This window comes from Esox lucius, chromosome 11 (genome assembly GCF_011004845.1).
Source record: "Esox lucius isolate fEsoLuc1 chromosome 11, fEsoLuc1.pri, whole genome shotgun sequence".
In the NCBI taxonomy this organism is placed as follows: domain Eukaryota; kingdom Metazoa; phylum Chordata; class Actinopteri; order Esociformes; family Esocidae; genus Esox; species Esox lucius.
In genome coordinates, this window is record NC_047579.1 from 15,864,091 (window position 1) to 15,871,313 (window position 7,223).

General features: G+C 37.7%; 1 protein-coding gene across 1 annotated transcript in view; it reads left to right on the top strand.

Annotated features, from left to right (window-relative positions):
• The first annotated feature begins 1,343 nt into the window (after nucleotides 1-1,343).
• Nucleotides 1,344-7,223, top strand: part of LOC105006816 (protein NLRC3-like) — a 925,414-nt gene continuing 919,534 nt past the window's right edge. Inside the window, exon 1 of the mRNA XM_034295272.1 lies at nucleotides 1,344-1,448. The gene's annotated coding sequence lies outside the window, so the exon portion shown is untranslated. The remainder of the gene's footprint in view (nucleotides 1,449-7,223) is intronic.

Here is a 7,223-nt window from a genome sequence, read left to right on the forward strand (position 1 = left end):
TCGCCTTTGGGATACTTTATATACTGCTCCTCCCTCCAAACGAACCTGAGCATAGTTTGTAGTCTGATGAGAAGTTATTGTAACTTTTGGTTGAGTTCCTAGAGCTCTTGTTAATTCTAGGTGGCGTTGTCGATAGGAAAAATAGATTAGCCCGACCTGGTCACATGTAGAATAGGGCCAATGGGGTGGGCGGAGTAAAACACCAGCAACAATTGCAAATACAGAGTGCCCCTTGATTTCTTTGCATATTATTACTCTATCCACCTTCCTTGACATTTCCTACAATACATTCACCGCGGTGTATAGAACAGTTTTTTTTTATAGGCTAATATGTATTTCATATCCATTGAGTTGGATTGTGGCCAATGGGGTGGGCGGAGTAAAACACCAGCAACAATTGCAAATACAGAGTGCCCCTTGATTTCTTTGCATATAATTACTCTATCCACCTTCCTTGACATTTCCTACAATACATTCACCGCGGTGTATAGAACAGTTTTTTTTTATAGGCTAATATATATTTCATATGCATTGAGTACCATTATGGCCAATGGGGTGGGCGGAGTAAAACACCAACAACAATTGCAAATACAGAGTGCCCCTTGATTTCTTTGCATATAATCATTCTATAGAGTCTCCTGACTATTTCCTACAATACATTCACTGCGGCGTATAGAATAGTTTTTATAGGCCAATATGTATTTCATATCCATTGAGTTGCATTGTGGCCAATGGGGTGGGCGGAGTAAAACACCAGCAACAATTGCAAATACACAGTGCCCCTTGATTTCTTTGCATATAATCATTCTATAGAGTCTCCTGAACATTTCCTACAACACATTCACTGCGGCGTATAGAATTGTTTTTTCTGTATGAGTCAATATGTATTTCATATCCATTAAGTTACATTGCGGAAAAAGAGGGTGTGGAAATATTGTGTTGCTAGATGTAGCACACTGTTCCCCATGATTAGACAGGTTTGTCTTACTCTACACATTCTCCTGGACATTTCCTACACTGCTTTCTCTGTGGAATATTCAATAGTTTATTAGTTATGAGGCAATATGTATTCCATATTCTGTCATTGGCATTGTCTGAATTTTACCCTTGGAACGTGTTTTAACACCCACTAACACCCACTTTTTATCGAAATTACTCTTAAATAAGAACATATTTGAATTGTTGTCAATGTTTTGAGAGGTACATGTTCTCAAACAATTAATAAACTCAATTCATCTCAGTTTTTAAGTCATTTGTTGGTCTCTTTTATTTAAAAAATTTCCAGATTTTCGTGACCCGGAAGTGTTTCTTTAATTTTGCTCACAAGACGCTGATGGCTCTGGTTTCAAAACAATTGCGGGGCGGTGAGGCGGCTGAACTGAAATCGAAAGTAACTTTTTTTGTTGGTCCAGGCTCCATTTTGAGACATCGTAGCATACAACAATATCGTAAGTATTTGAAGGACAAATATAATTTTCTAAAGGACAGAAAATGAGATTGAATACCGGAAGTGTGAGATATTAGAGCTCTTCTCATGTCGACATTTCTGTATTGTAATATTTTGAGAGACTGGATTTTTGATTTTCATGTGCTGTAAGCCGTAATCATCTAGACTGAAACAAAAAAGGATTGAAATGTTTCACTTTATGTGTAATGAATGTAGAATATATGAAGGTGTCACTTTTTTATTTGAATTACAGAAAAAAATTACCTTTCTACGATATTCAAACTTTTTGAGATGCACCTGCATTTCCTGCTAAAACAAGTAAAAGCCCCTAACGGCACTTCCTCATACAACAGTAACTTATTAGTAAACAGAGTTCCTCTTTGTTTTCTAAGTTAATCATTTGAGCTGTTAATTGTAAAATGTTTAATTGTAGACAAGGGAAGACGAAATCAGTTCTGTCCATGTTTGTTTTTATGTGTTTACTCAAGTCAATGTGTCATTATTTTCAGTTTGTGTCTGATCTAGATATTGTGAATCTCTATAGTCTTTACTAAAGTCTTGATTCAGAAAGTGTGTTTTCAGGTCAAAGTGGAGAGAGTCCAGTTATGTTTATGAATTTTATTTGATACGAAGTGAAAACTGTATTGGTAAATGCTTTACCTCCAGACGTTTTCTGGGACATGAACACATGCTCACCTTTGAGTTATAAGAACGGTGCTATTACACTTCTGCAGTCCTAGTAGGTTGTCAAGTGTGCAGTGTTCATAATGTACAACACTGCAGTACAATTAGAACATCTCACTAAAAGTACAGTCCCCCCTATGGCATTTGAACTGGAGACACAGGACAAACAATAAAAGCAATAAATACCTACATAATTAAATATGTAATTAGATATTTACTTAACTGCATTCATATATGTATTTAAGAATATGATACATTTAGACCTTCATGTTAATTGAGTGTAACACATTGATTACACCAACAGCATCATTGTGCAGAATGCTAGGCTTATCCATTCTATACATATGGGTGCAACAAAGGTTAACCTTTCACCTTTTGCTACCATTTGTCAATCTTCCTTGCCACACAATATGATAAAGCTGTTGAATTAAAATCCAAGTCATTCACCACAGTGAACACACAGTAGACACTCCAACTGTCTCTAAAGCCCAATGATAGCAGGCAAATGCAGTATTCTTGTGTTTCAAAATACAGTAAAGCTTATAAAGAATGCTTGATCAGAATTGTGGTATATATACATTGTACATTGAGATAATGCTGCTCATGGGTTAGAAACAGAGCCTGTATTGTATGATTGTAGTGTGCGTACAAGTGTTTGCTGCCATCTAGTGGAAGGTAACAATACAACACTTATCAATGTGTGGTGTGGGAAGACGGCTGAATGGAAACTGAAAGCAACCTTTTTGTTGGTTCAGGCTCCATTTTGAGACATCGCAGCAAAAAAAGATACAACAATAATGTGAGTATTTCAAGGACTATTAATCTTTTTATTTTTTCATATAAGGACAGAAAATGAGACTGAATACTTGGAAGTTTAATAGAGCTTTTAAAGTTAATGATGTAACTGTTGATATCAGGAGAGAAATGAATACTGTTGTGTACAGGAACATATTTTCTACTAAAACACGAGCAAAGGCCCTGACCGCGCTTCCTCATACAGCAAATAATGACCAGTAACTTACTGGTGTAGCAAGTAAATGTTGTGCTCGTTTTCTAAGTTAATAATTTGGTCTCTGATGTTTAACAGTAGAAAATGGAAGACGAACCAGGAGTTCTGTCAATGCTTGTTTTTGTTTACTCAAGTCAATGTGTCATTATTTTCAGCTTGTCTGATTTAGATTTTGTGTCTCTACTCTACAGACTTGATCGAGGAAGTGTGTTTCTATGATGTGTTTACAGGTCAAGTGGAGATAGGAGAGGGTGTAATACTCTAAACTAAGTCTCTCTGAGAGGAGAAGGGCCCAGCCTCCAAAATGAGTTTGTCTTTGGAGATAAAGACAAACCCTGCCTGTGAAATGGCTCACTCTGTGAATCATGACGGCAGAGCTAAGATGTGAGATAAAACTTTAAAGAATTATGTTTCCCCATCAGGATTCAGCATAGGTAAGTAATGTTTGTCTCTGTTCTTTTGAAGCCCAATTCAGCCAAAGAGACCAGCCTCCCCTGTACCCAGCTGTGTGTCCATGAAGAGTGACAAGTCTGTGGATCGTCATATTAACTTCAGAGAAGGAGACTTTTCTACCCAACAATGGTAGGAAGAAGTCATGCTTCATTATCATTGATTTTCAACATTGTCTCTTATTAGTTTATCTGGTTCCTCATTATCTGACGCCATGACAACAGGTAGGGTCATGACCTGACCAAATTTACTTCTATAAATGTTTTTCTAGTTTTAAGATAGATGTTTCCCCATCAGAGTTAGGTAAAGACAAGTAATGTTTGTCTCTGTTCTTTTGAAGCCCAAGTCAGCCAAAGAGACCAGCCTCCCCTGGACCCAGCTGTGTGTCCATGAAGAGTGACAAGTCTGTGGATCGTCATATTAACTTCAGAGAAGGAGACTTTTCTACTGAACAAAGGTAGGAAGAAGTCAGGGGTCATGATCATTGATTTTCAACATTGTCTCTTATTAGTTTATCTGGTTCCTCATTATCTGACACCATGACAACAGGTAGGGTCATGACCTGTTCGGAGGCACGACACCTAGTAATGTTTGTTTATTATTACATATTTGAATTAGGGGCTTTTGCATTACTTTTATAAGGAGGTCTGTTTTTTGTATTAAATATGCATTTCCGGTTTTGCCAACCAGTTAGGCTGGTTAACCGTGCTGCTTTTATTCTTATTTGGTGAGTGATGTTGGTCTTGTCAAAGCCAGCAGAGGGAGACATTGCGTCTCTTGGCTGCGTCACATGTTATTTCCCTGTAAAGTAGTCTTCACAGGACCCCTAGTGGGTCTGGGTCCAGCATTTTCACTTTTTACTCTGATCTGGTTCGAGTTTGACGTACTTGCGATGGGTCTCGGGTATCTGCAGTAATATTTATTTTACTGACTGGACAGATTGGATCCATCCATTATGTAATAAATATACAGACCACATTTCTGATGTAAAGGCAACTGTTATCTTAAGATAACAGCAAGTTTATCTTAAATCTTTAAGTCAATGGAAACTAAAATCGTATGCATGGGATCACCTCCTGCAAATGTCTGCTGCTGGAGAGAGAAAAGGAGGAGGCTATACTTTCGTATAATCTATTCTTGATTGATGGAATATGGAGAGCAACGCCTTTTTCACAGATGTAAAAAGAAAGATTGAAGAGCAAGAGTATGCTGTTTTGATCCATTATATTGTTACATATTTTCACTCTAGGACAGGGCTATTTATGCCAGGCCAACTGTTTGGTTCTTTTAGGCTTGAATGTGAAGCTTGTATTTTCAAACCTTTTTCATTTTTCTTTTGTTTTATAATTATTAATTAGTGTAACAGGCTGGTTAATTACATTTCTTACTTATTTAGCATTAAAAAGTTTACAAATGTCTGAAAAGGTGTGGCTATATTCCTATTTGTCATCTGCGGCAGTGTACATTGACTTTGCTCAGACTTTGATTCATTTGAGATGAAGCAGAATGTCTTAGGGTTGGACCAGTAATCTTCCAATGTAATGCATCTTTATCAAAATATTTATTATGAATTAACAATTGATAGTCTCTTACTGTAGGCCTATAGGCCCATGTCGTCTGTAGGCCCTGTAGCCTACAAGGAAGTGTCTTTATAGACTGGGAATATTCCACCAGCATTTCAGCAAGCTTGCAGAGTACTTTATATCTACAGGTGCTGGTCATAAAATTAGAATATAATCAAAAAGTTGATTTATTTCAGTAATTCCATTCAAAAAGTGAAACTTGTAATATGTATACATTCATTCCACACATACTGATATATTTCAAGTGTTTATTTCTTTTAATTGTGACGATTTTAACTGACAACTAATGAAAAGCCCAAATTCAGTATCTCAGAAAATTTGAATATTGTGAAAAGGTTCAAAATTGAAGACACCTGGTGCCACACTCTAACCAGCAAATTAACTCAAAACACCTGCAAAGGCCTTTATATGGTTTCTCAGTCTAGTTCTCTGGGCTACACAATCATGGGGAAGACTGCTGACTTGACAGCTGTCCAAAAGATGACCATTGATACCTTGCACAAGGAGGGCAAGACACAAAAGGTCATTGCTAAAGAGGCTGGCTGTTCACAGAGCTCTGTGTCCAAGCACATTAATAGAGAGGCAAAGGGCAGGAAAAGATGTGGTAGAAAAAAGTGTACAAGCAATAGGGATAACCGCACCTTGGAGAGGATTGTGAAACGAAACCCATAAAAATTTTTCACAAAGAGTGGACTGCAGCTGGAGTCAGTGCTTCAAGAACCACCACGCACAGACGTATGCAAGACATGGGTTTCAGCTGTCGCATTCCTTGTGTTAAGCCACTCTTGAACAAGACACAGCGTCTCGCCTGGGCTAAAGATACTGGACTGCTGCTGAGTGGTCCAAAGTTATATTCTCTGATGAAAGTAAAAGGTCCCAGAGTCTGGAAGAATGATGAGAGGCACAGAATCCACGTTGCTTGAAGTCCAGTGTAAAGTTTCCACAGTCAGTGATGGTTTGGGATGCCATGTCATCTGCTGGTGTTGGTCCACTGTGTTTTCTGAGGTCGAAGGTCAACGCAGCTGTCTACCAGGAAGTTTTAGAGCACTTCATGCTTCCTGCTGCTGACCAACTTTATGGAGATGCAAATTTTATTTTCCAACAGGACTTGGCACCTGCACACAGTGCCAAAGCTACCAGTACCTGGTTTAAGGACCATGGTATCCCTGTTCTTAATTGGCCAGCAAACTCGCCTGACCTTTTTCTATAGAAAATCTATGGGGTATTGTGAAGAGGAAGATGTGATACACCAGACCCAACAATGCAGAAGAGCTGAAGGCCACAATCAGAGCAACCTGGGCTCTCATAACACCTAAGCAGTTAACATTTCTAAAAATATTTTTTTTGTGTTGCTCTTAAGTAATATTCTAATTTTCATAGATACTGAATTTAGGGTTTTCATTAGTTGTCAGTTATAATCATCAAAATTAAAAGAAATAAACATTTGAAATATATCAGTGTGTGCAATGAATGAATATAATATACAAGTTTCACTTTTTGAACCGAATTACAAAAAAAAATCAACTTTTTGATGATATTCTAACCAGCACCTGTATATATAAAACAACCTATGCTATAGGCATATACAGTGGATATAGTCTACACACCCCTGTTAAAATGCCAGGTTGTTGTGATTTCAGTTTGTTTTTAAATTGAATTGTTCACATTATACGTCACATTAAAAGTGGAAGAAGTTCTGACATGATTTATCTTTGTCTAATTATTTACATCACAAAAACCTGGCACTTTCACAGGAGTGTGTAGACTTTTTATACCTGAACCATCAGTGTTTGGTGGGTCCAGCAGGTAGCCTATAGCCGTGGAAAGTGTGTTGTGGTCAGTTCGGGTATTGTTTTCTCCGCTGCTTGCGTTCCTTCATGAATTACGTTGCTGAAGCTGGTGGCTTTTGGGGAACCTAGCTCAGATCGCTATTAAGATGTTGTTCTCCAATCAGTACCCCAGGGTTAAGGGGAAAAAGATTTATGAATTATTATACTTACTTTTGAGCTAATTCTTCTTTTCCTTAAGGACATGGCCAATATGTAGGAAT